Source organism: Ambystoma mexicanum, chromosome 6q (assembly GCF_040938575.1).
Source record: "Ambystoma mexicanum isolate Mex_15411 chromosome 6q, UKY_AmexF1_1, whole genome shotgun sequence".
Classification (NCBI taxonomy): Eukaryota; Metazoa; Chordata; class Amphibia; order Caudata; family Ambystomatidae; genus Ambystoma; species Ambystoma mexicanum.
This window is the reverse complement of record NC_090937.1, coordinates 1,632,527,101-1,632,554,477: the sequence shown is the minus strand read 5'-3', so window position 1 is coordinate 1,632,554,477 and position 27,377 is coordinate 1,632,527,101. Positions and strand designations below refer to the sequence as shown.

Sequence of the window (27,377 nt, the reverse complement as noted above, 5' to 3'; positions counted from 1 at the left end):
GCTGAGGTGCTGTGCTCGGTGGCCTGCTGGGACCTTTGCCCGTCAGGGCAAGGCGAATAGGCCTTTGTCAGACCTTCGTCAGGGCTTTGTCGGGGAGGGGCCAGGAGCCCTGCTCGCTTCAATCCCCTCACCGATAGACAGTTGCAGAAACTAGGATGCAAGAACCTTTCCTGGATGGGGTTTTGATTTTCACGAAAAGTGTGTCAGCTTTGCTTTCAGCATGAGTCTGATTTCCAAAAAATGCATTTTGAACAATTTAAAGATTTGATCTGCGTTGGCCGGGAATGGAACCCGGGTCAACTGCTTGGAAGGCAGCTATGTTCACCACTATACCACCAACGCCTGCCTGTCTGGGCTATCTGATGGAGCGCCCCTTAGAAATAAGAATAAGTCATTGGCTGGGAATGAAAAAAGCTTGCGTTTGACGCAGAAGCAGTTCGCATCATGAGGTCTTGCCGGTCAGCCCAACATTTCCCCGGGACCCCTTAAAAAAGGAGCTTGGTTTTAAGTTTGGTTTGATTGAACAGTACATTTTGTTGGCTGGGCTGGGACCCTCTCCTATTTAGCGCAAGAGTGGAACGAGGCAGCAAGTTCAAGGAATGACATTGCATCCAGGCACTTACAGCTCTTTGTGCCCTAATGCCATGACACAAAAACATAATTTGAAAAAACTTAGCAGAGGATGGTTTCGATCCATCGACCTCTGGGTTATGGGTCCAGCACGCTTCCGCTGCGCCACTCTGCTGGCTGGAGAACGAGAGCTTTTCGGGGCTTTTACAGCCTACAAACCGACAACCCTAGACCCAGTTTCGAGTGAAGCGGGCAGTAGGCCTTACAAAGCCAAACAACCTGCAACCACGCACTCCCATCCCATGGCCTTTTGCAGACAGGCCTCATTTCTCTAGCTCACACCCTAACTGCCAACACCCCTTCCCCTTCTCTCTCTGTCTCTCTCTCTCTGTCTCTCTCTCTCATTCTCTCTCTCTCGCAAATAGATACTTTACTTCCCAGGTGCAACAAAACAAGCCTTCTCGAGCTGGCAGATATGGGAAGGAAGGAAGGAAGGGCCAGTTTGGAAACTCAACTCAATTACCATAAATCCCCTGCTAAGGGTTATGGGAGGGAGGAATGAAGGAACTTTGCTTCAGGGAAAGGGCTGCTGCTGCTTCAGCATGTGAGGAGCGCAGCCACACGTTTCACCTTCCTCAGTATGTTGGTTTACAGGATGAGAGAGATCCTGAAACCTCACTCTAATAGGCTGAGGTGCTGTGCTCGGTGGCCTGCTGGGACCTTTGCCCGTCAGGGCAAGGCGAATAGGCCTTTGTCAGACCTTCGTCAGGGCTTTGTCGGGGAGGGGCCAGGAGCCCTGCTCGCTTCAATCCCCTCACCGATAGACAGTTGCAGAAACTAGGATGCAAGAACCTTTCCTGGATGGGGTTTTGATTTTCACGAAAAGTGTGTCAGCTTTGCTTTCAGCATGAGTCTGATTTCCAAAAAATGCATTTTGAACAATTTAAAGATTTGATCTGCGTTGGCTGGTCAACTGCTTGGAAGGCAGCTATGCTCACCACTATACCACCAACGCCTGCCTGTCTGGGCTATCTGATGGAGCGCCCCTTAGAAATAAGAATAAGTCATTGGCTGGGAATAAAAAAAGCTTGCGTTTGACGCAGAAGCAGTTCGCATCATGAGGTCTTGCCGGTCAGCCCAACATTTCCCCGGGACCCCTTAAAAAAGGAGCTTGGTTTTAAGTTTGGTTTGATTGAACAGTACATTTTGTTGGCTGGGCTGGGACCCTCTCCTATTTAGCGCAAGAGTGGAACGAGGCAGCAAGTTCAAGGAATGACATTGCATCCAGGCACTTACAGCTCTTTGTGCCCTAATGCCATGACACAAAAACATAATTTGAAAAAACTTAGCAGAGGATGGTTTCGATCCATCGACCTTTGGGTTATGGGCCCAGCACGCTTCCGCTGCGCCACTCCGCTGGCTGGAGAACGAGAGCTTTTCGGGGCTTTTACAGCCTACAAACCGACAACCCTAGACCCAGTTTCGAGTGAAGCGGGCAGTAGGCCTTACAAAGCCAAACAACCTGCAACCACGCACTCCCATCCCATGGCCTTTTGCAGACAGGCCTCATTTCTCTAGCTCACACCCTAACTGCCAACACCCCTTCCCCTTCTCTCTCTGTCTCTCTCTCTCTGTCTCTCTCTCTCATTCTCTCTCTCTCGCAAATAGATACTTTACTTCCCAGGTGCAACAAAACAAGCCTTCTCGAGCTGGCAGATATGGGAAGGAAGGAAGGAAGGGCCAGTTTGGAAACTCAACTCAATTACCATAAATCCCCTGCTAAGGGTTATGGGAGGGAGGAATGAAGGAACTTTGCTTCAGGGAAAGGGCTGCTGCTGCTTCAGCATGTGAGGAGCGCAGCCACACGTTTCACCTTCCTCAGTATGTTGGTTTACAGGATGAGAGAGATCCTGAAACCTCACTCTAATAGGCTGAGGTGCTGTGCTCGGTGGCCTGCTGGGACCTTTGCCCGTCAGGGCAAGGCGAATAGGCCTTTGTCAGACCTTCGTCAGGGCTTTGTCGGGGAGGGGCCAGGAGCCCTGCTCGCTTCAATCCCCTCACCGATAGACAGTTGCAGAAACTAGGATGCAAGAACCTTTCCTGGATGGGGTTTTGATTTTCACGAAAAGTGTGTCAGCTTTGCTTTCAGCATGAGTCTGATTTCCAAAAAATGCATTTTGAACAATTTAAAGATTTGATCTGCGTTGGCCGGGAATGGAACCCGGGTCAACTGCTTGGAAGGCAGCTATGCTCACCACTATACCACCAACGCCTGCCTGTCTGGGCTATCTGATGGAGCGCCCCTTAGAAATAAGAATAAGTCATTGGCTGGGAATAAAAAAAGCTTGCGTTTGACGCAGAAGCAGTTCGCATCATGAGGTCTTGCCGGTCAGCCCAACATTTCCCCGGGACCCCTTAAAAAAGGAGCTTGGTTTTAAGTTTGGTTTGATTGAACAGTACATTTTGTTGGCTGGGCTGGGACCCTCTCCTATTTAGCGCAAGAGTGGAACGAGGCAGCAAGTTCAAGGAATGACATTGCATCCAGGCACTTACAGCTCTTTGTGCCCTAATGCCATGACACAAAAACATAATTTGAAAAAACTTAGCAGAGGATGGTTTCGATCCATCGACCTCTGGGTTATGGGCCCAGCACGCTTCCGCTGCGCCACTCTGCTGGCTGGAGAACGAGAGCTTTTCGGGGCTTTTACAGCCTACAAACCGACAACCCTAGACCCAGTTTCGAGTGAAGCGGGCAGTAGGCCTTACAAAGCCAAACAACCTGCAACCACGCACTCCCATCCCATGGCCTTTTGCAGACAGGCCTCATTTCTCTAGCTCACACCCTAACTGCCAACACCCCTTCCCCTTCTCTCTCTGTCTCTCTCTCTCTGTCTCTCTCTCTCATTCTCTCTCTCTCGCAAATAGATACTTTACTTCCCAGGTGCAACAAAACAAGCCTTCTCGAGCTGGCAGATATGGGAAGGAAGGAAGGAAGGAAGGGCCAGTTTGGAAACTCAACTCAATTACCATAAATTCCCTGCTAAGGGTTATGGGAGGGAGGAATGAAGGAACTTTGCTTCAGGGAAAGGGCTGCTGCTGCTTCAGCATGTGAGGAGCGCAGCCACACGTTTCACCTTCCTCAGTATGTTGGTTTACAGGATGAGAGAGATCCTGAAACCTCACTCTAATAGGCTGAGGTGCTGTGCTCGGTGGCCTGCTGGGACCTTTGCCCGTCAGGGCAAGGCGAATAGGCCTTTGTCAGACCTTCGTCAGGGCTTTGTCGGGGAGGGGCCAGGAGCCCTGCTCGCTTCAATCCCCTCACCGATAGACAGTTGCAGAAACTAGGATGCAAGAACCTTTCCTGGATGGGGTTTTGATTTTCACGAAAAGTGTGTCAGCTTTGCTTTCAGCATGAGTCTGATTTCCAAAAAATGCATTTTGAACAATTTAAAGATTTGATCTGCGCTGGCCGGGAATGGAACCCGGGTCAACTGCTTGGAAGGCAGCTATGCTCACCACTATACCACCAACGCCTGCCTGTCTGGGCTATCTGATGGAGCGCCCCTTAGAAATAAGAATAAGTCATTGGCTGGGAATGAAAAAAGCTTGCGTTTGACGCAGAAGCAGTTCGCATCATGAGGTCTTGCCGGTCAGCCCAACATTTCCCCGGGACCCCTTAAAAAAGGAGCTTGGTTTTAAGTTTGGTTTGATTGAACAGTACATTTTGTTGGCTGGGCTGGGACCCTCTCCTATTTAGCGCAAGAGTGGAACGAGGCAGCAAGTTCAAGGAATGACATTGCATCCAGGCACTTACAGCTCTTTGTGCCCTAATGCCATGACACAAAAACATAATTTGAAAAAACTTAGCAGAGGATGGTTTCGATCCATCGACCTCTGGGTTATGGGCCCAGCACGCTTCCGCTGCGCCACTCTGCTGGTTGGAGAACAAGAGCTTTTCTGGGCTTTTACAGCCTACAAACCGACAACCCTAGACCCAGTTTCGAGTGAAGCGGGCAGTAGGCCTTACAAAGCCAAACAACCTGCAACCACGCACTCCCATCCCATGGCCTTTTGCAGACAGGCCTCATTTCTCTAGCTCACACCCTAACTGCCAACACCCCTTCCCCTTCTCTCTCTGTCTCTCTCTCTCTGTCTCTCTCTCTCATTCTCTCTCTCTCGCAAATAGATACTTTACTTCCCAGGTGCAACAAAACAAGCCTTCTCGAGCTGGCAGATATGGGAAGGAAGGAAGGAAGGGCCAGTTTGGAAACTCAACTCAATTACCATAAATCCCCTGCTAAGGGTTATGGGAGGGAGGAATGAAGGAACTTTGCTTCAGGGAAAGGGCTGCTGCTGCTTCAGCATGTGAGGAGCGTAGCCACACGTTTCACCTTCCTCAGTATGTTGGTTTACAGGATGAGAGAGATCCTGAAACCTCACTCTAATAGGCTGAGGTGCTGTGCTCGGTGGCCTGCTGGGACCTTTGCCCGTCAGGGCAAGGCGAATAGGCCTTTGTCAGACCTTCGTCAGGGCTTTGTCGGGGAGGGGCCAGGAGCCCTGCTCGCTTCAATCCCCTCACCGATAGACAGTTGCAGAAACTAGGATGCAAGAACCTTTCCTGGATGGGGTTTTGATTTTCACGAAAAGTGTGTCAGCTTTGCTTTCAGCATGAGTCTGATTTCCAAAAAATGCATTTTGAACAATTTAAAGATTTGATCTGCGTTGGCCGGGAATGGAACCCGGGTCAACTGCTTGGAAGGCAGCTATGCTCACCACTATACCACCAACGCCTGCCTGTCTGGGCTATCTGATGGAGCGCCCCTTAGAAATAAGAATAAGTCATTGGCTGGGAATAAAAAAAGCTTGCGTTTGACGCAGAAGCAGTTCGCATCATGAGGTCTTGCCGGTCAGCCCAACATTTCCCCGGGACCCCTTAAAAAAGGAGCTTGGTTTTAAGTTTGGTTTCATTGAACAGTACATTTTGTTGGCTGGGCTGGGACCCTCTCCTATTTAGCGCAAGAGTGGAACGAGGCAGCAAGTTCAAGGAATGACATTGCATCCAGGCACTTACAGCTCTTTGTGCCCTAATGCCATGACACAAAAACATAATTTGAAAAAACTTAGCAGAGGATGGTTTCGATCCATCGACCTCTGGGTTATGGGCCCAGCACGCTTCCGCTGCGCCACTCTGCTGGCTGGAGAACGAGAGCTTTTCGGGGCTTTTACAGCCTACAAACCAACAACCCTAGACCCAGTTTCGAGTGAAGCGGGCAGTAGGCCTTACAAAGCCAAACAACCTGCAACCACGCACTCCCATCCCATGGCCTTTTGCAGACAGGCCTCATTTCTCTAGCTCACACCCTAACTGCCAACACCCCTTCCCCTTCTCTCTCTGTCTCTCTCTCTCTGTCTCTCTCTCTCATTCTCTCTCTCTCGCAAATAGATACTTTACTTCCCAGGTGCAACAAAACAAGCCTTCTCGAGCTGGCAGATATGGGAAGGAAGGAAGGGCCAGTTTGGAAACTCAACTCAATTACCATAAATTCCCTGCTAAGGGTTATGGGAGGGAGGAATGAAGGAACTTTGCTTCAGGGAAAGGGCTGCTGCTGCTTCAGCATGTGAGGAGCGCAGCCACACGTTTCACCTTCCTCAGTATGTTGGTTTACAGGATGAGAGAGATCCTGAAACCTCACTCTAATAGGCTGAGGTGCTGTGCTCGGTGGCCTGCTGGGACCTTTGCCCGTCAGGGCAAGGCGAAGAGGCCTTTGTCAGACCTTCGTCAGGGCTTTGTCGGGGAGGGGCCAGGAGCCCTGCTCGCTTCAATCCCCTCACCGATAGACAGTTGCAGAAACTAGGATGCAAGAACCTTTCCTGGATGGGGTTTTGATTTTCACGAAAAGTGTGTCAGCTTTGCTTTCAGCATGAGTCTGATTTCCAAAAAATGCATTTTGAACAATTTAAAGATTTGATCTGCGTTGGCCGGGAATGGAACGCCGGGAATGGAACCCGGGTCAACTGCTTGGAAGGCAGCTATGCTCACCACTATACCACCAACGCCTGCCTGTCTGGGCTATCTGATGGAGCGCCCCTTAGAAATAAGAATAAGTCATTGGCTGGGAATGAAAAAAGCTTGCAGTTGACGCAGAAGCAGTTCGCATCATGAGGTCTTGCCGGTCAGCCCAACATTTCCCCGGGACCCCTTAAAAAAGGAGCTTGGTTTTAAGTTTGGTTTGATTGAACAGTACATTTTGTTGGCTGGGCTGGGACCCTCTCCTATTTAGCGCAAGAGTGGAACGAGGCAGCAAGTTCAAGGAATGACATTGCATCCAGGCACTTACAGCTCTTTGTGCCCTAATGCCATGACACAAAAACATAATTTGAAAAAACTTAGCAGAGGATGGTTTCGATCCATCGACCTCTGGGTTATGGGTCCAGCACGCTTCCGCTGCGCCACTCTGCTGGCTGGAGAACGAGAGCTTTTCGGGGCTTTTACAGCCTACAAACCGACAACCCTAGACCCAGTTTCGAGTGAAGCGGGCAGTAGGCCTTACAAAGCCAAACAACCTGCAACCACGCACTCCCATCCCATGGCCTTTTGCAGACAGGCCTCATTTCTCTAGCTCACACCCTAACTGCCAACACCCCTTCCCCTTCTCTCTCTGTCTCTCTCTCTCTGTCTCTCTCTCTCATTCTCTCTCTCTCGCAAATAGATACTTTACTTCCCAGGTGCAACAAAACAAGCCTTCTCGAGCTGGCAGATATGGGAAGGAAGGAAGGAAGGGCCAGTTTGGAAACTCAACTCAATTACCATAAATCCCCTGCTAAGGGTTATGGGAGGGAGGAATGAAGGAACTTTGCTTCAGGGAAAGGGCTGCTGCTGCTTCAGCATGTGAGGAGCGCAGCCACACGTTTCACCTTCCTCAGTATGTTGGTTTACAGGATGAGAGAGATCCTGAAACCTCACTCTAATAGGCTGAGGTGCTGTGCTCGGTGGCCTGCTGGGACCTTTGCCCGTCAGGGCAAGGCGAATAGGCCTTTGTCAGACCTTCGTCAGGGCTTTGTCGGGGAGGGGCCAGGAGCCCTGCTCGCTTCAATCCCCTCACCGATAGACAGTTGCAGAAACTAGGATGCAAGAACCTTTCCTGGATGGGGTTTTGATTTTCACGAAAAGTGTGTCAGCTTTGCTTTCAGCATGAGTCTGATTTCCAAAAAATGCATTTTGAACAATTTAAAGATTTGATCTGCGTTGGCCGGGAATGGAACCCGGGTCAACTGCTTGGAAGGCAGCTATGCTCACCACTATACCACCAACGCCTGCCTGTCTGGGCTATCTGATGGAGCGCCCCTTAGAAATAAGAATAAGTCATTGGCTGGGAATGAAAAAAGCTTGCGTTTGACGCAGAAGCAGTTCGCATCATGAGGTCTTGCCGGTCAGCCCAACATTTCCCCGGGACCCCTTAAAAAAGGAGCTTGGTTTTAAGTTTGGTTTGATTGAACAGTACATTTTGTTGGCTGGGCTGGGACCCTCTCCTATTTAGCGCAAGAGTGGAACGAGGCAGCAAGTTCAAGGAATGACATTGCATCCAGGCACTTACAGCTCTTTGTGCCCTAATGCCATGACACAAAAACATAATTTGAAAAAACTTAGCAGAGGATGGTTTCGATCCATCGACCTCTGGGTTATGGGCCCAGCACGCTTCCGCTGCGCCACTCTGCTGGTTGGAGAACAAGAGCTTTTCTGGGCTTTTACAGCCTACAAACCGACAACCCTAGACCCAGTTTCGAGTGAAGCGGGCAGTAGGCCTTACAAAGCCAAACAACCTGCAACCACGCACTCCCATCCCATGGCCTTTTGCAGACAGGCCTCATTTCTCTAGCTCACACCCTAACTGCCAACACCCCTTCCCCTTCTCTCTCTGTCTCTCTCTCTCTGTCTCTCTCTCTCATTCTCTCTCTCTCGCAAATAGATACTTTACTTCCCAGGTGCAACAAAACAAGCCTTCTCGAGCTGGCAGATATGGGAAGGAAGGAAGGAAGGGCCAGTTTGGAAACTCAACTCAATTACCATAAATCCCCTGCTAAGGGTTATGGGAGGGAGGAATGAAGGAACTTTGCTTCAGGGAAAGGGCTGCTGCTGCTTCAGCATGTGAGGAGCGCAGCCACACGTTTCACCTTCCTCAGTATGTTGGTTTACAGGATGAGAGAGATCCTGAAACCTCACTCTAATAGGCTGAGGTGCTGTGCTCGGTGGCCTGCTGGGACCTTTGCCCGTCAGGGCAAGGCGAATAGGCCTTTGTCAGACCTTCGTCAGGGCTTTGTCGGGGAGGGGCCAGGAGCCCTGCTCGCTTCAATCCCCTCACCGATAGACAGTTGCAGAAACTAGGATGCAAGAACCTTTCCTGGATGGGGTTTTGATTTTCACGAAAAGTGTGTCAGCTTTGCTTTCAGCATGAGTCTGATTTCCAAAAAATGCATTTTGAACAATTTAAAGATTTGATCTGCGTTGGCCGGGAATGGAACCCGGGTCAACTGCTTGGAAGGCAGCTATGCTCACCACTATACCACCAACGCCTGCCTGTCTGGGCTATCTGATGGAGCGCCCCTTAGAAATAAGAATAAGTCATTGGCTGGGAATAAAAAAAGCTTGCGTTTGACGCAGAAGCAGTTCGCATCATGAGGTCTTGCCGGTCAGCCCAACATTTCCCCGGGACCCCTTAAAAAAGGAGCTTGGTTTTAAGTTTGGTTTGATTGAACAGTACATTTTGTTGGCTGGGCTGGGACCCTCTCCTATTTAGCGCAAGAGTGGAACGAGGCAGCAAGTTCAAGGAATGACATTGCATCCAGGCACTTACAGCTCTTTGTGCCCTAATGCCATGACACAAAAACATAATTTGAAAAAACTTAGCAGAGGATGGTTTCGATCCATTGACCTCTGGGTTATGGGCCCAGCACGCTTCCGCTGCGCCACCCTGCTGGCTGGAGAACGAGAGCTTTTCGGGGCTTTTACAGCCTACAAACCGACAACCCTAGACCCAGTTTCGAGTGAAGCGGGCAGTAGGCCTTACAAAGCCAAACAACCTGCAACCACGCACTCCCATCCCATGGCCTTTTGCAGACAGGCCTCATTTCTCTAGCTCACACCCTAACTGCCAACACCCCTTCCCCTTCTCTCTCTGTCTCTCTCTCTCTGTCTCTCTCTCTCATTCTCTCTCTCTCGCAAATAGATACTTTACTTCCCAGGTGCAACAAAACAAGCCTTCTCGAGCTGGCAGATATGGGAAGGAAGGAAGGAAGGGCCAGTTTGGAAACTCAACTCAATTACCATAAATCCCCTGCTAAGGGTTATGGGAGGGAGGAATGAAGGAACTTTGCTTCAGGGAAAGGGCTGCTGCTGCTTCAGCATGTGAGGAGCGCAGCCACACGTTTCACCTTCCTCAGTATGTTGGTTTACAGGATGAGAGAGATCCTGAAACCTCACTCTAATAGGCTGAGGTGCTGTGCTCGGTGGCCTGCTGGGACCTTTGCCCGTCAGGGCAAGGCGAATAGGCCTTTGTCAGACCTTCGTCAGGGAGGGGCCAGGAGCCCTGCTCGCTTCAATCCCCTCACCGATAGACAGTTGCAGAAACTAGGATGCAAGAACCTTTCCTGGATGGGGTTTTGATTTTCACGAAAAGTGTGTCAGCTTTGCTTTCAGCATGAGTCTGATTTCCAAAAAATGCATTTTGAACAATTTAAAGATTTGATCTGCGTTGGCCGGGAATGGAACCCGGGTCAACTGCTTGGAAGGCAGCTATGCTCACCACTATACCACCAACGCCTGCCTGTCTGGGCTATCTGATGGAGCGCCCCTTAGAAATAAGAATAAGTCATTGGCTGGGAATAAAAAAAGCTTGCGTTTGACGCAGAAGCAGTTCGCATCATGAGGTCTTGCCGGTCAGCCCAACATTTCCCCGGGACCCCTTAAAAAAGGAGCTTGGTTTTAAGTTTGGTTTCATTGAACAGTACATTTTGTTGGCTGGGCTGGGACCCTCTCCTATTTAGCGCAAGAGTGGAACGAGGCAGCAAGTTCAAGGAATGACATTGCATCCAGGCACTTACAGCTCTTTGTGCCCTAATGCCATGACACAAAAACATAATTTGAAAAAACTTAGCAGAGGATGGTTTCGATCCATCAACCTCTGGGTTATGGGCCCAGCACGCTTCCGCTGCGCCACTCTGCTCGTTGGAGAACAAGAGCTTTTCTGGGCTTTTACAGCCTACAAACCGACAACCCTAGACCCAGTTTCGAGTGAAGCGGGCAGTAGGCCTTACAAAGCCAAACAACCTGCAACCGCGCACTCCCATCCCATGGCCTTTTGCAGACAGGCCTCATTTTTCTAGCTCACACCCTAACTGCCAACACCCCTTCCCCTTCTCTCTCTGTCTCTCTCTCTCTGTCTCTCTCTCTCATTCTCTCTCTCTCGCAAATAGATACTTTACTTCCCAGGTGCAACAAAACAAGCCTTCTCGAGCTGGCAGATATGGGAAGGAAGGAAGGAAGGGCCAGTTTGGGAACTCAACTCAATTACCATAAATCCCCTGCTAAGGGTTATGGGAGGGAGAAATGAAGGAACTTTGCTTCAGGGAAAGGGCTGCTGCTGCTTCAGCATGTGAGGAGCGCAGCCACACGTTTCACCTTCCTCAGTATGTTGGTTTACAGGATGAGAGAGATCCTGAAACCTCACTCTAATAGGCTGAGGTGCTGTGCTCGGTGGCCTGCTGGGACCTTTGGCCGTCAGGGCAAGGCGAATAGGCCTTTGTCAGGCCTTCGTCAGGGCTTTGTCGGGGAGGGGCTAGGAGCCCTGCTCGCTTCAATCCCCTCACCGATAGACAGTTGCAGAAACTAGGATGCAAGAACCTTTCCTGGATGGGGTTTTGATTTTCACGAAAAGTGTGTCAGCTTTGCTTTCAGCATGAGTCTGATTTCCAAAAAATGCATTTTGAACAATTTAAAGATTTGATCTGCGTTGGCCGGGAAACAAACCCGGGTCAACTGCTTGGAAGGCAGCTATGCTCACCACTATACCACCAACGCCTGCCTGTCTGGGCAATCTGATGGAGCGCCCCTTAGAAATAAGAATAAGTCATTGGCTGGGAATGAAAAAAGCTTGCGTTTGACGCAGAAGCAGTTCGCATCATGATGTCTTGCCGGTCAGCCCAACATTTCCCCGGGACCCCTTAAAAAAGGAGCTTGGTTTTAAGTTTGGTTTGATTGAACAGTACATTTTGTTGGCTGGGCTGGGCCCCTCTCCTATTTAGCGCAAGAGTGGAACGAGGCAGCAAGTTCAAGGAATGACATTGCATCCAGGCACTTACAGCTCTTTGTGCCCTAATGCCATGACACAAAAACATAATTTGAAAAAACTTAGCAGAGGATGGTTTCGATCCATCGACCTCTGGGTTATGGGCCCAGCACGCTTCCGCTGCGCCACTCTGCTGATTGGAGAACAAGAGCTTTTCTGGGCTTTTACAGCCTACAAACCGACAACCCTAGACCCAGTTTCGAGTGAAGCGGGCAGTAGGCCTTACAAAGCCAAACAACCTGCAACCACGCACTCCCATCCCATGGCCTTTTGCAGACAGGCCTCATTTCTCTAGCTCACACCCTAACTGCCAACACCCCTTCCCCTTCTCTCTCTGTCTCTCTCTCTCTGTCTCTCTCTCTCATTCTCTCTCTCTCGCAAATAGATACTTTACTTCCCAGGTGCAACAAAACAAGCCTTCTCGAGCTGGCAGATATGGGAAGGAAGGAAGGAAGGGCCAGTTTGGAAACTCAACTCAATTACCATAAATCCCCTGCTAAGGGTTATGGGAGGGAGGAATGAAGGAACTTTGCTTCAGGGAAAGGGCTGCTGCTGCTTCAGCATGTGAGGAGCGCAGCCACACGTTTCACCTTCCTCAGTATGTTGGTTTACAGGATGAGAGAGATCCTGAAACCTCACTCTAATAGGCTGAGGTGCTGTGCTCGGTGGCCTGCTGGGACCTTTGCCCGTCAGGGCAAGGCGAATAGGCCTTTGTCAGACCTTCGTCAGGGCTTTGTCGGGGAGGGGCCAGGAGCCCTGCTCGCTTCAATCCCCTCACCGATAGACAGTTGCAGAAACTAGGATGCAAGAACCTTTCCTGGATGGGGTTTTGATTTTCACGAAAAGTGTGTCAGCTTTGCTTTCAGCATGAGTCTGATTTCCAAAAAATGCATTTTGAACAATTTAAAGATTTGATCTGCGTTGGCCGGGAATGGAACCCGGGTCAACTGCTTGGAAGGCAGCTATGCTCACCACTATACCACCAACGCCTGCCTGTCTGGGCTATCTGATGGAGCGCCCCTTAGAAATAAGAATAAGTCATTGGCTGGGAATAAAAAAAGCTTGCGTTTGACGCAGAAGCAGTTCGCATCATGAGGTCTTGCCGGTCAGCCCAACATTTCCCCGGGACCCCTTAAAAAAGGAGCTTGGTTTTAAGTTTGGTTTCATTGAACAGTACATTTTGTTGGCTGGGCTGGGACCCTCTCCTATTTAGCGCAAGAGTGGAACGAGGCAGCAAGTTCAAGGAATGACATTGCATCCAGGCACTTACAGCTCTTTGTGCCCTAATGCCATGACACAAAAACATAATTTGAAAAAACTTAGCAGAGGATGGTTTCGATCCATCGACCTCTGGGTTATGGGCCCAGCACGCTTCCGCTGCGCCACCCTGCTGGCTGGAGAACGAGAGCTTTTCGGGGCTTTTACAGCCTACAAACCGACAACCCTAGACCCAGTTTCGAGTGAAGCGGGCAGTAGGCCTTACAAAGCCAAACAACCTGCAACCACGCACTCCCATCCCATGGCCTTTTGCAGACAGGCCTCATTTCTCTAGCTCACACCCTAACTGCCAACACCCCTTCCCCTTCTCTCTCTGTCTCTCTCTCTCTGTCTCTCTCTCTCATTCTCTCTCTCTCGCAAATAGATACTTTACTTCCCAGGTGCAACAAAACAAGCCTTCTCGAGCTGGCAGATATGGGAAGGAAGGAAGGAAGGGCCAGTTTGGAAACTCAACTCAATTACCATAAATCCCCTGCTAAGGGTTATGGGAGGGAGGAATGAAGGAACTTTGCTTCAGGGAAAGGGCTGCTGCTGCTTCAGCATGTGAGGAGCGCAGCCACACGTTTCACCTTCCTCAGTATGTTGGTTTATAGGATGAGAGAGATCCTGAAACCTCACTCTAATAGGCTGAGGTGCTGTGCTCGGTGGCCTGCTGGGACCTTTGCCCGTCAGGGCAAGGCGAATAGGCCTTTGTCAGACCTTCGTCAGGGCTTTGTCGGGGAGGGGCCAGGAGCCCTGCTCGCTTCAATCCCCTCACCGATAGACAGTTGCAGAAACTAGGATGCAAGAACCTTTCCTGGATGGGGTTTTGATTTTCACGAAAAGTGTGTCAGCTTTGCTTTCAGCATGAGTCTGATTTCCAAAAAATGCATTTTGAACAATTTAAAGATTTGATCTGCGTTGGCCGGGAATGGAACCCGGGTCAACTGCTTGGAAGGCAGCTATGCTCACCACTATACCACCAACGCCTGCCTGTCTGGGCTATCTGATGGAGCGCCCCTTAGAAATAAGAATAAGTCATTGGCTGGGAATAAAAAAAGCTTGCGTTTGACGCAGAAGCAGTTCGCATCATGAGGTCTTGCCGGTCAGCCCAACATTTCCCCGGGACCCCTTAAAAAAGGAGCTTGGTTTTAAGTTTGGTTTCATTGAACAGTACATTTTGTTGGCTGGGCTGGGACCCTCTCCTATTTAGCGCAAGAGTGGAACGAGGCAGCAAGTTCAAGGAATGACATTGCATCCAGGCACTTACAGCTCTTTGTGCCCTAATGCCATGACACAAAAACATAATTTGAAAAAACTTAGCAGAGGATGGTTTCGATCCATCGACCTCTGGGTTATGGGCCCAGCACGCTTCCGCTGCGCCACTCTGCTGGCTGGAGAACGAGAGCTTTTCGGGGCTTTTACAGCCTACAAACCAACAACCCTAGACCCAGTTTCGAGTGAAGCGGGCAGTAGGCCTTACAAAGCCAAACAACCTGCAACCACGCACTCCCATCCCATGGCCTTTTGCAGACAGGCCTCATTTCTCTAGCTCACACCCTAACTGCCAACACCCCTTCCCCTTCTCTCTCTGTCTCTCTCTCTCTGTCTCTCTCTCTCATTCTCTCTCTCTCGCAAATAGATACTTTACTTCCCAGGTGCAACAAAACAAGCCTTCTCGAGCTGGCAGATATGGGAAGGAAGGAAGGAAGGGCCAGTTTGGAAACTCAACTCAATTACCATAAATTCCCTGCTAAGGGTTATGGGAGGGAGGAATGAAGGAACTTTGCTTCAGGGAAAGGGCTGCTGCTGCTTCAGCATGTGAGGAGCGCAGCCACACGTTTCACCTTCCTCAGTATGTTGGTTTACAGGATGAGAGAGATCCTGAAACCTCACTCTAATAGGCTGAGGTGCTGTGCTCGGTGGCCTGCTGGGACCTTTGCCCGTCAGGGCAAGGCGAATAGGCCTTTGTCAGACCTTCGTCAGGGCTTTGTCGGGGAGGGGCCAGGAGCCCTGCTCGCTTCAATCCCCTCACCGATAGACAGTTGCAGAAACTAGGATGCAAGAACCTTTCCTGGATGGGGTTTTGATTTTCACGAAAAGTGTGTCAGCTTTGCTTTCAGCATGAGTCTGATTTCCAAAAAATGCATTTTGAACAATTTAAAGATTTGATCTGCGTTGGCCGGGAATGGAACCCTGGTCAACTGCTTGGAAGGCAGCTATGCTCACCACTATACCACCAACGCCTGCCTGTCTGGGCTATCTGATGGAGCGCCCCTTAGAAATAAGAATAAGTCATTGGCTGGGAATAAAAAAAGCTTGCGTTTGACGCAGAAGCAGTTCGCATCATGAGGTCTTGCCGGTCAGCCCAACATTTCCCCGGGACCCCTTAAAAAAGGAGCTTGGTTTTAAGTTTGGTTTGATTGAACAGTACATTTTGTTGGCTGGGCTGGGACCCTCTCCTATTTAGCGCAAGAGTGGAACGAGGCAGCAAGTTCAAGGAATGACATTGCATCCAGGCACTTACAGCTCTTTGTGCCCTAATGCCATGACACAAAAACATAATTTGAAAAAACTTAGCAGAGGATGGTTTCGATCCATCGACCTCTGGGTTATGGGCCCAGCACGCTTCCGCTGCGCCACTCTGCTGGCTGGAGAACGAGAGCTTTTCGGGGCTTTTACAGCCTACAAACCGACAACCCTAGACCCAGTTTCGAGTGAAGCGGGCAGTAGGCCTTACAAAGCCAAACAACCTGCAACCACGCACTCCCATCCCATGGCCTTTTGCAGACAGGCCTCATTTCTCTAGCTCACACCCTAACTGCCAACACCCCTTCCCCTTCTCTCTCTGTCTCTCTCTCTCTGTCTCTCTCTCTCATTCTCTCTCTCTCGCAAATAGATACTTTACTTCCCAGGTGCAACAAAACAAGCCTTCTCGAGCTGGCAGATATGGGAAGGAAGGAAGGAAGGGCCAGTTTGGAAACTCAACTCAATTACCATAAATTCCCTGCTAAGGGTTATGGGAGGGAGGAATGAAGGAACTTGCTTCAGGGAAAGGGCTGCTGCTGCTTCAGCATGTGAGGAGCGCAGCCACACGTTTCACCTTCCTCAGTATGTTGGTTTACAGGATGAGAGAGATCCTGAAACCTCACTCTAATAGGCTGAGGTGCTGTGCTCGGTGGCCTGCTGGGACCTTTGCCCGTCAGGGCAAGGCGAATAGGCCTTTGTCAGACCTTCGTCAGGGCTTTGTCGGGGAGGGGCCAGGAGCCCTGCTCGCTTCAATCCCCTCACCGATAGACAGTTGCAGAAACTAGGATGCAAGAACCTTTCCTGGATGGGGTTTTGATTTTCACGAAAAGTGTGTCAGCTTTGCTTTCAGCATGAGTCTGATTTCCAAAAAATGCATTTTGAACAATTTAAAGATTTGATCTGCGTTGGCTGGTCAACTGCTTGGAAGGCAGCTATGCTCACCACTATACCACCAACGCCTGCCTGTCTGGGCTATCTGATGGAGCGCCCCTTAGAAATAAGAATAAGTCATTGGCTGGGAATAAAAAAAGCTTGCGTTTGACGCAGAAGCAGTTCGCATCATGAGGTCTTGCCGGTCAGCCCAACATTTCCCCGGGACCCCTTAAAAAAGGAGCTTGGTTTTAAGTTTGGTTTGATTGAACAGTACATTTTGTTGGCTGGGCTGGGACCCTCTCCTATTTAGCGCAAGAGTGGAACGAGGCAGCAAGTTCAAGGAATGACATTGCATCCAGGCACTTACAGCTCTTTGTGCCCTAATGCCATGACACAAAAACATAATTTGAAAAAACTTAGCAGAGGATGGTTTCGATCCATCGACCTTTGGGTTATGGGCCCAGCACGCTTCCGCTGCGCCACTCCGCTGGCTGGAGAACGAGAGCTTTTCGGGGCTTTTACAGCCTACAAACCGACAACCCTAGACCCAGTTTCGAGTGAAGCGGGCAGTAGGCCTTACAAAGCCAAACAACCTGCAACCACGCACTCCCATCCCATGGCCTTTTGCAGACAGGCCTCATTTCTCTAGCTCACACCCTAACTGCCAACACCCCTTCCCCTTCTCTCTCTGTCTCTCTCTCTCTGTCTCTCTCTCTCATTCTCTCTCTCTCGCAAATAGATACTTTACTTCCCAGGTGCAACAAAACAAGCCTTCTCGAGCTGGCAGATATGGGAAGGAAGGAAGGAAGGGCCAGTTTGGAAACTCAACTCAATTACCATAAATCCCCTGCTAAGGGTTATGGGAGGGAGGAATGAAGGAACTTTGCTTCAGGGAAAGGGCTGCTGCTGCTTCAGCATGTGAGGAGCGCAGCCACACGTTTCACCTTCCTCAGTATGTTGGTTTACAGGATGAGAGAGATCCTGAAACCTCACTCTAATAGGCTGAGGTGCTGTGCTCGGTGGCCTGCTGGGACCTTTGCCCGTCAGGGCAAGGCGAATAGGCCTTTGTCAGACCTTCGTCAGGGCTTTGTCGGGGAGGGGCCAGGAGCCCTGCTCGCTTCAATCCCCTCACCGATAGACAGTTGCAGAAACTAGGATGCAAGAACCTTTCCTGGATGGGGTTTTGATTTTCACGAAAAGTGTGTCAGCTTTGCTTTCAGCATGAGTCTGATTTCCAAAAAATGCATTTTGAACAATTTAAAGATTTGATCTGCGTTGGCCGGGAATGGAACCCGGGTCAACTGCTTGGAAGGCAGCTATGCTCACCACTATACCACCAACGCCTGCCTGTCTGGGCTATCTGATGGAGCGCCCCTTAGAAATAAGAATAAGTCATTGGCTGGGAATAAAAAAAGCTTGCGTTTGACGCAGAAGCAGTTCGCATCATGAGGTCTTGCCGGTCAGCCCAACATTTCCCCGGGACCCCTTAAAAAAGGAGCTTGGTTTTAAGTTTGGTTTGATTGAACAGTACATTTTGTTGGCTGGGCTGGGACCCTCTCCTATTTAGCGCAAGAGTGGAACGAGGCAGCAAGTTCAAGGAATGACATTGCATCCAGGCACTTACAGCTCTTTGTGCCCTAATGCCATGACACAAAAACATAATTTGAAAAAACTTAGCAGAGGATGGTTTCGATCCATCGACCTCTGGGTTATGGGCCCAGCACGCTTCCGCTGCGCCACTCTGCTGGCTGGAGAACGAGAGCTTTTCGGGGCTTTTACAGCCTACAAACCGACAACCCTAGACCCAGTTTCGAGTGAAGCGGGCAGTAGGCCTTACAAAGCCAAACAACCTGCAACCACGCACTCCCATCCCATGGCCTTTTGCAGACAGGCCTCATTTCTCTAGCTCACACCCTAACTGCCAACACCCCTTCCCCTTCTCTCTCTGTCTCTCTCTCTCTGTCTCTCTCTCTCATTCTCTCTCTCTCGCAAATAGATACTTTACTTCCCAGGTGCAACAAAACAAGCCTTCTCGAGCTGGCAGATATGGGAAGGAAGGAAGGAAGGAAGGGCCAGTTTGGAAACTCAACTCAATTACCATAAATTCCCTGCTAAGGGTTATGGGAGGGAGGAATGAAGGAACTTTGCTTCAGGGAAAGGGCTGCTGCTGCTTCAGCATGTGAGGAGCGCAGCCACACGTTTCACCTTCCTCAGTATGTTGGTTTACAGGATGAGAGAGATCCTGAAACCTCACTCTAATAGGCTGAGGTGCTGTGCTCGGTGGCCTGCTGGGACCTTTGCCCGTCAGGGCAAGGCGAATAGGCCTTTGTCAGACCTTCGTCAGGGCTTTGTCGGGGAGGGGCCAGGAGCCCTGCTCGCTTCAATCCCCTCACCGATAGACAGTTGCAGAAACTAGGATGCAAGAACCTTTCCTGGATGGGGTTTTGATTTTCACGAAAAGTGTGTCAGCTTTGCTTTCAGCATGAGTCTGATTTCCAAAAAATGCATTTTGAACAATTTAAAGATTTGATCTGCGCTGGCCGGGAATGGAACCCGGGTCAACTGCTTGGAAGGCAGCTATGCTCACCACTATACCACCAACGCCTGCCTGTCTGGGCTATCTGATGGAGCGCCCCTTAGAAATAAGAATAAGTCATTGGCTGGGAATGAAAAAAGCTTGCGTTTGACGCAGAAGCAGTTCGCATCATGAGGTCTTGCCGGTCAGCCCAACATTTCCCCGGGACCCCTTAAAAAAGGAGCTTGGTTTTAAGTTTGGTTTGATTGAACAGTACATTTTGTTGGCTGGGCTGGGACCCTCTCCTATTTAGCGCAAGAGTGGAACGAGGCAGCAAGTTCAAGGAATGACATTGCATCCAGGCACTTACAGCTCTTTGTGCCCTAATGCCATGACACAAAAACATAATTTGAAAAAACTTAGCAGAGGATGGTTTCGATCCATCGACCTCTGGGTTATGGGCCCAGCACGCTTCCGCTGCGCCACTCTGCTGGTTGGAGAACAAGAGCTTTTCTGGGCTTTTACAGCCTACAAACCGACAACCCTAGACCCAGTTTCGAGTGAAGCGGGCAGTAGGCCTTACAAAGCCAAACAACCTGCAACCACGCACTCCCATCCCATGGCCTTTTGCAGACAGGCCTCATTTCTCTAGCTCACACCCTAACTGCCAACACCCCTTCCCCTTCTCTCTCTGTCTCTCTCTCTCTGTCTCTCTCTCTCATTCTCTCTCTCTCGCAAATAGATACTTTACTTCCCAGGTGCAACAAAACAAGCCTTCTCGAGCTGGCAGATATGGGAAGGAAGGAAGGAAGGGCCAGTTTGGAAACTCAACTCAATTACCATAAATCCCCTGCTAAGGGTTATGGGAGGGAGGAATGAAGGAACTTTGCTTCAGGGAAAGGGCTGCTGCTGCTTCAGCATGTGAGGAGCGTAGCCACACGTTTCACCTTCCTCAGTATGTTGGTTTACAGGATGAGAGAGATCCTGAAACCTCACTCTAATAGGCTGAGGTGCTGTGCTCGGTGGCCTGCTGGGACCTTTGCCCGTCAGGGCAAGGCGAATAGGCCTTTGTCAGACCTTCGTCAGGGCTTTGTCGGGGAGGGGCCAGGAGCCCTGCTCGCTTCAATCCCCTCACCGATAGACAGTTGCAGAAACTAGGATGCAAGAACCTTTCCTGGATGGGGTTTTGATTTTCACGAAAAGTGTGTCAGCTTTGCTTTCAGCATGAGTCTGATTTCCAAAAAATGCATTTTGAACAATTTAAAGATTTGATCTGCGTTGGCCGGGAATGGAACCCGGGTCAACTGCTTGGAAGGCAGCTATGCTCACCACTATACCACCAACGCCTGCCTGTCTGGGCTATCTGATGGAGCGCCCCTTAGAAATAAGAATAAGTCATTGGCTGGGAATAAAAAAAGCTTGCGTTTGACGCAGAAGCAGTTCGCATCATGAGGTCTTGCCGGTCAGCCCAACATTTCCCCGGGACCCCTTAAAAAAGGAGCTTGGTTTTAAGTTTGGTTTCATTGAACAGTACATTTTGTTGGCTGGGCTGGGACCCTCTCCTATTTAGCGCAAGAGTGGAACGAGGCAGCAAGTTCAAGGAATGACATTGCATCCAGGCACTTACAGCTCTTTGTGCCCTAATGCCATGACACAAAAACATAATTTGAAAAAACTTAGCAGAGGATGGTTTCGATCCATCGACCTCTGGGTTATGGGCCCAGCACGCTTCCGCTGCGCCACTCTGCTGGCTGGAGAACGAGAGCTTTTCGGGGCTTTTACAGCCTACAAACCAACAACCCTAGACCCAGTTTCGAGTGAAGCGGGCAGTAGGCCTTACAAAGCCAAACAACCTGCAACCACGCACTCCCATCCCATGGCCTTTTGCAGACAGGCCTCATTTCTCTAGCTCACACCCTAACTGCCAACACCCCTTCCCCTTCTCTCTCTGTCTCTCTCTCTCTGTCTCTCTCTCTCATTCTCTCTCTCTCGCAAATAGATACTTTACTTCCCAGGTGCAACAAAACAAGCCTTCTCGAGCTGGCAGATATGGGAAGGAAGGAAGGGCCAGTTTGGAAACTCAACTCAATTACCATAAATTCCCTGCTAAGGGTTATGGGAGGGAGGAATGAAGGAACTTTGCTTCAGGGAAAGGGCTGCTGCTGCTTCAGCATGTGAGGAGCGCAGCCACACGTTTCACCTTCCTCAGTATGTTGGTTTACAGGATGAGAGAGATCCTGAAACCTCACTCTAATAGGCTGAGGTGCTGTGCTCGGTGGCCTGCTGGGACCTTTGCCCGTCAGGGCAAGGCGAATAGGCCTTTGTCAGACCTTCGTCAGGGCTTTGTCGGGGAGGGGCCAGGAGCCCTGCTCGCTTCAATCCCCTCACCGATAGACAGTTGCAGAAACTAGGATGCAAGAACCTTTCCTGGATGGGGTTTTGATTTTCACGAAAAGTGTGTCAGCTTTGCTTTCAGCATGAGTCTGATTTCCAAAAAATGCATTTTGAACAATTTAAAGATTTGATCTGCGTTGGCCGGGAATGGAACGCCGGGAATGGAACCCGGGTCAACTGCTTGGAAGGCAGCTATGCTCACCACTATACCACCAACGCCTGCCTGTCTGGGCTATCTGATGGAGCGCCCCTTAGAAATAAGAATAAGTCATTGGCTGGGAATGAAAAAAGCTTGCGTTTGACGCAGAAGCAGTTCGCATCATGAGGTCTTGCCGGTCAGCCCAACATTTCCCCGGGACCCCTTAAAAAAGGAGCTTGGTTTTAAGTTTGGTTTGATTGAACAGTACATTTTGTTGGCTGGGCTGGGACCCTCTCCTATTTAGCGCAAGAGTGGAACGAGGCAGCAAGTTCAAGGAATGACATTGCATCCAGGCACTTACAGCTCTTTGTGCCCTAATGCCATGACACAAAAACATAATTTGAAAAAACTTAGCAGAGGATGGTTTCGATCCATCGACCTCTGGGTTATGGGTCCAGCACGCTTCCGCTGCGCCACTCTGCTGGCTGGAGAACGAGAGCTTTTCGGGGCTTTTACAGCCTACAAACCGACAACCCTAGACCCAGTTTCGAGTGAAGCGGGCAGTAGGCCTTACAAAGCCAAACAACCTGCAACCACGCACTCCCATCCCATGGCCTTTTGCAGACAGGCCTCATTTCTCTAGCTCACACCCTAACTGCCAACACCCCTTCCCCTTCTCTCTCTGTCTCTCTCTCTCTGTCTCTCTCTCTCATTCTCTCTCTCTCGCAAATAGATACTTTACTTCCCAGGTGCAACAAAACAAGCCTTCTCGAGCTGGCAGATATGGGAAGGAAGGAAGGAAGGGCCAGTTTGGAAACTCAACTCAATTACCATAAATCCCCTGCTAAGGGTTATGGGAGGGAGGAATGAAGGAACTTTGCTTCAGGGAAAGGGCTGCTGCTGCTTCAGCATGTGAGGAGCGCAGCCACACGTTTCACCTTCCTCAGTATGTTGGTTTACAGGATGAGAGAGATCCTGAAACCTCACTCTAATAGGCTGAGGTGCTGTGCTCGGTGGCCTGCTGGGACCTTTGCCCGTCAGGGCAAGGCGAATAGGCCTTTGTCAGACCTTCGTCAGGGCTTTGTCGGGGAGGGGCCAGGAGCCCTGCTCGCTTCAATCCCCTCACCGATAGACAGTTGCAGAAACTAGGATGCAAGAACCTTTCCTGGATGGGGTTTTGATTTTCACGAAAAGTGTGTCAGCTTTGCTTTCAGCATGAGTCTGATTTCCAAAAAATGCATTTTGAACAATTTAAAGATTTGATCTGCGTTGGCCGGGAATGGAACCCGGGTCAACTGCTTGGAAGGCAGCTATGCTCACCACTATACCACCAACGCCTGCCTGTCTGGGCTATCTGATGGAGCGCCCCTTAGAAATAAGAATAAGTCATTGGCTGGGAATAAAAAAAGCTTGCGTTTGACGCAGAAGCAGTTCGCATCATGAGGTCTTGCCGGTCAGCCCAACATTTCCCCGGGACCCCTTAAAAAAGGAGCTTGGTTTTAAGTTTGGTTTGATTGAACAGTACATTTTGTTGGCTGGGCTGGGACCCTCTCCTATTTAGCGCAAGAGTGGAACGAGGCAGCAAGTTCAAGGAATGACATTGCATCCAGGCACTTACAGCTCTTTGTGCCCTAATGCCATGACACAAAAACATAATTTGAAAAAACTTAGCAGAGGATGGTTTCGATCCATCGACCTCTGGGTTATGGGCCCAGCACGCTTCCGCTGCGCCACTCTGCTGGCTGGAGAACGAGAGCTTTTCGGGGCTTTTACAGCCTACAAACCGACAACCCTAGACCCAGTTTCGAGTGAAGCGGGCAGTAGGCCTTACAAAGCCAAACAACCTGCAACCACGCACTCCCATCCCATGGCCTTTTGCAGACAGGCCTCATTTCTCTAGCTCACACCCTAACTGCCAACACCCCTTCCCCTTCTCTCTCTGTCTCTCTCTCTCTGTCTCTCTCTCTCATTCTCTCTCTCTCGCAAATAGATACTTTACTTCCCAGGTGCAACAAAACAAGCCTTCTCGAGCTGGCAGATATGGGAAGGAAGGAAGGAAGGGCCAGTTTGGAAACTCAACTCAATTACCATAAATTCCCTGCTAAGGGTTATGGGAGGGAGGAATGAAGGAACTTTGCTTCAGGGAAAGGGCTGCTGCTGCTTCAGCATGTGAGGAGCGCAGCCACACGTTTCACCTTCCTCAGTATGTTGGTTTACAGGATGAGAGAGATCCTGAAACCTCACTCTAATAGGCTGAGGTGCTGTGCTCGGTGGCCTGCTGGGACCTTTGCCCGTCAGGGCAAGGCGAATAGGCCTTTGTCAGACCTTCGTCAGGGCTTTGTCGGGGAGGGGCCAGGAGCCCTGCTCGCTTCAATCCCCTCACCGATAGACAGTTGCAGAAACTAGGATGCAAGAACCTTTCCTGGATGGGGTTTTGATTTTCACGAAAAGTGTGTCAGCTTTGCTTTCAGCATGAGTCTGATTTCCAAAAAATGCATTTTGAACAATTTAAAGATTTGATCTGCGCTGGCCGGGAATGGAACCCGGGTCAACTGCTTGGAAGGCAGCTATGCTCACCACTATACCACCAACGCCTGCCTGTCTGGGCTATCTGATGGAGCGCCCCTTAGAAATAAGAATAAGTCATTGGCTGGGAATGAAAAAAGCTTGCGTTTGACGCAGAAGCAGTTCGCATCATGAGGTCTTGCCGGTCAGCCCAACATTTCCCCGGGACCCCTTAAAAAAGGAGCTTGGTTTTAAGTTTGGTTTGATTGAACAGTACATTTTGTTGGCTGGGCTGGGACCCTCTCCTATTTAGCGCAAGAGTGGAACGAGGCAGCAAGTTCAAGGAATGACATTGCATCCAGGCACTTACAGCTCTTTGTGCCCTAATGCCATGACACAAAAACATAATTTGAAAAAACTTAGCAGAGGATGGTTTCGATCCATCGACCTCTGGGTTATGGGCCCAGCACGCTTCCGCTGCGCCACTCTGCTGGTTGGAGAACAAGAGCTTTTCTGGGCTTTTACAGCCTACAAACCGACAACCCTAGACCCAGTTTCGAGTGAAGCGGGCAGTAGGCCTTACAAAGCCAAACAACCTGCAACCACGCACTCCCATCCCATGGCCTTTTGCAGACAGGCCTCATTTCTCTAGCTCACACCCTAACTGCCAACACCCCTTCCCCTTCTCTCTCTGTCTCTCTCTCTCTGTCTCTCTCTCTCATTCTCTCTCTCTCGCAAATAGATACTTTACTTCCCAGGTGCAACAAAACAAGCCTTCTCGAGCTGGCAGATATGGGAAGGAAGGAAGGAAGGGCCAGTTTGGAAACTCAACTCAATTACCATAAATCCCCTGCTAAGGGTTATGGGAGGGAGGAATGAAGGAACTTTGCTTCAGGGAAAGGGCTGCTGCTGCTTCAGCATGTGAGGAGCGCAGCCACACGTTTCACCTTCCTCAGTATGTTGGTTTACAGGATGAGAGAGATCCTGAAACCTCACTCTAATAGGCTGAGGTGCTGTGCTCGGTGGCCTGCTGGGACCTTTGCCCGTCAGGGCAAGGCGAATAGGCCTTTGTCAGACCTTCGTCAGGGCTTTGTCGGGGAGGGGCCAGGAGCCCTGCTCGCTTCAATCCCCTCACCGATAGACAGTTGCAGAAACTAGGATGCAAGAACCTTTCCTGGATGGGGTTTTGATTTTCACGAAAAGTGTGTCAGCTTTGCTTTCAGCATGAGTCTGATTTCCAAAAAATGCATTTTGAACAATTTAAAGATTTGATCTGCGTTGGCCGGGAATGGAACCCGGGTCAACTGCTTGGAAGGCAGCTATGCTCACCACTATACCACCAACGCCTGCCTGTCTGGGCTATCTGATGGAGCGCCCCTTAGAAATAAGAATAAGTCATTGGCTGGGAATAAAAAAAGCTTGCGTTTGACGCAGAAGCAGTTCGCATCATGAGGTCTTGCCGGTCAGCCCAACATTTCCCCGGGACCCCTTAAAAAAGGAGCTTGGTTTTAAGTTTGGTTTGATTGAACAGTACATTTTGTTGGCTGGGCTGGGACCCTCTCCTATTTAGCGCAAGAGTGGAACGAGGCAGCAAGTTCAAGGAATGACATTGCATCCAGGCACTTACAGCTCTTTGTGCCCTAATGCCATGACACAAAAACATAATTTGAAAAAACTTAGCAGAGGATGGTTTCGATCCATTGACCTCTGGGTTATGGGCCCAGCACGCTTCCGCTGCGCCACCCTGCTGGCTGGAGAACGAGAGCTTTTCGGGGCTTTTACAGCCTACAAACCGACAACCCTAGACCCAGTTTCGAGTGAAGCGGGCAGTAGGCCTTACAAAGCCAAACAACCTGCAACCACGCACTCCCATCCCATGGCCTTTTGCAGACAGGCCTCATTTCTCTAGCTCACACCCTAACTGCCAACACCCCTTCCCCTTCTCTCTCTGTCTCTCTCTCTCTGTCTCTCTCTCTCATTCTCTCTCTCTCGCAAATAGATACTTTACTTCCCAGGTGCAACAAAACAAGCCTTCTCGAGCTGGCAGATATGGGAAGGAAGGAAGGAAGGGCCAGTTTGGAAACTCAACTCAATTACCATAAATCCCCTGCTAAGGGTTATGGGAGGGAGGAATGAAGGAACTTTGCTTCAGGGAAAGGGCTGCTGCTGCTTCAGCATGTGAGGAGCGCAGCCACACGTTTCACCTTCCTCAGTATGTTGGTTTACAGGATGAGAGAGATCCTGAAACCTCACTCTAATAGGCTGAGGTGCTGTGCTCGGTGGCCTGCTGGGACCTTTGCCCGTCAGGGCAAGGCGAATAGGCCTTTGTCAGACCTTCGTCAGGGCTTTGTCGGGGAGGGGCCAGGAGCCCTGCTCGCTTCAATCCCCTCACCGATAGACAGTTGCAGAAACTAGGATGCAAGAACCTTTCCTGGATGGGGTTTTGATTTTCACGAAAAGTGTGTCAGCTTTGCTTTCAGCATGAGTCTGATTTCCAAAAAATGCATTTTGAACAATTTAAAGATTTGATCTGCGTTGGCCGGGAATGGAACCCGGGTCAACTGCTTGGAAGGCAGCTATGCTCACCACTATACCACCAACGCCTGCCTGTCTGGGCTATCTGATGGAGCGCCCCTTAGAAATAAGAATAAGTCATTGGCTGGGAATAAAAAAAGCTTGCGTTTGACGCAGAAGCAGTTCGCATCATGAGGTCTTGCCGGTCAGCCCAACATTTCCCCGGGACCCCTTAAAAAAGGAGCTTGGTTTTAAGTTTGGTTTCATTGAACAGTACATTTTGTTGGCTGGGCTGGGACCCTCTCCTATTTAGCGCAAGAGTGGAACGAGGCAGCAAGTTCAAGGAATGACATTGCATCCAGGCACTTACAGCTCTTTGTGCCCTAATGCCATGACACAAAAACATAATTTGAAAAAACTTAGCAGAGGATGGTTTCGATCCATCAACCTCTGGGTTATGGGCCCAGCACGCTTCCGCTGCGCCACTCTGCTCGTTGGAGAACAAGAGCTTTTCTGGGCTTTTACAGCCTACAAACCGACAACCCTAGACCCAGTTTCGAGTGAAGCGGGCAGTAGGCCTTACAAAGCCAAACAACCTGCAACCGCGCACTCCCATCCCATGGCCTTTTGCAGACAGGCCTCATTTTTCTAGCTCACACCCTAACTGCCAACACCCCTTCCCCTTCTCTCTCTGTCTCTCTCTCTCTGTCTCTCTCTCTCATTCTCTCTCTCTCGCAAA

General features: G+C 50.1%; 13 non-coding genes across 13 annotated transcripts; all 13 read right to left on the bottom strand.

The window, feature by feature from the left end:
* Window positions 1-3,173: 3,173 nt before the first annotated feature.
* On the bottom strand, window positions 3,174-3,245 carry TRNAM-CAU (transfer RNA methionine (anticodon CAU)). Its single transcript has one exon. It is a non-coding gene; the product is annotated as a tRNA-Met (tRNA).
* A 1,189-nt stretch (window positions 3,246-4,434) lies between these two features.
* On the bottom strand, window positions 4,435-4,506 carry TRNAM-CAU (transfer RNA methionine (anticodon CAU)). The gene has a single exon. It is a non-coding gene; the product is annotated as a tRNA-Met (tRNA).
* Window positions 4,507-5,691: 1,185 nt separating this feature from the next.
* Window positions 5,692-5,763, bottom strand: TRNAM-CAU (transfer RNA methionine (anticodon CAU)). Its single transcript has one exon. It is a non-coding gene; the product is annotated as a tRNA-Met (tRNA).
* A 2,452-nt stretch (window positions 5,764-8,215) lies between these two features.
* TRNAM-CAU (transfer RNA methionine (anticodon CAU)) lies at window positions 8,216-8,287 on the bottom strand. Its single transcript has one exon. It is a non-coding gene; the product is annotated as a tRNA-Met (tRNA).
* A 3,688-nt stretch (window positions 8,288-11,975) lies between these two features.
* On the bottom strand, window positions 11,976-12,047 carry TRNAM-CAU (transfer RNA methionine (anticodon CAU)). Its single transcript has one exon. It is a non-coding gene; the product is annotated as a tRNA-Met (tRNA).
* A 1,185-nt stretch (window positions 12,048-13,232) lies between these two features.
* Window positions 13,233-13,304, bottom strand: TRNAM-CAU (transfer RNA methionine (anticodon CAU)). The gene has a single exon. It is a non-coding gene; the product is annotated as a tRNA-Met (tRNA).
* Window positions 13,305-14,489: 1,185 nt separating this feature from the next.
* TRNAM-CAU (transfer RNA methionine (anticodon CAU)) lies at window positions 14,490-14,561 on the bottom strand. The gene has a single exon. It is a non-coding gene; the product is annotated as a tRNA-Met (tRNA).
* Window positions 14,562-15,746: 1,185 nt separating this feature from the next.
* Window positions 15,747-15,818, bottom strand: TRNAM-CAU (transfer RNA methionine (anticodon CAU)). The gene has a single exon. It is a non-coding gene; the product is annotated as a tRNA-Met (tRNA).
* Window positions 15,819-18,245: 2,427 nt separating this feature from the next.
* Window positions 18,246-18,317, bottom strand: TRNAM-CAU (transfer RNA methionine (anticodon CAU)). The gene has a single exon. It is a non-coding gene; the product is annotated as a tRNA-Met (tRNA).
* A 1,189-nt stretch (window positions 18,318-19,506) lies between these two features.
* TRNAM-CAU (transfer RNA methionine (anticodon CAU)) lies at window positions 19,507-19,578 on the bottom strand. Its single transcript has one exon. It is a non-coding gene; the product is annotated as a tRNA-Met (tRNA).
* A 1,185-nt stretch (window positions 19,579-20,763) lies between these two features.
* Window positions 20,764-20,835, bottom strand: TRNAM-CAU (transfer RNA methionine (anticodon CAU)). Its single transcript has one exon. It is a non-coding gene; the product is annotated as a tRNA-Met (tRNA).
* A 2,452-nt stretch (window positions 20,836-23,287) lies between these two features.
* TRNAM-CAU (transfer RNA methionine (anticodon CAU)) lies at window positions 23,288-23,359 on the bottom strand. Its single transcript has one exon. It is a non-coding gene; the product is annotated as a tRNA-Met (tRNA).
* A 1,185-nt stretch (window positions 23,360-24,544) lies between these two features.
* On the bottom strand, window positions 24,545-24,616 carry TRNAM-CAU (transfer RNA methionine (anticodon CAU)). Its single transcript has one exon. It is a non-coding gene; the product is annotated as a tRNA-Met (tRNA).
* Window positions 24,617-27,377: the final 2,761 nt, after the last annotated feature.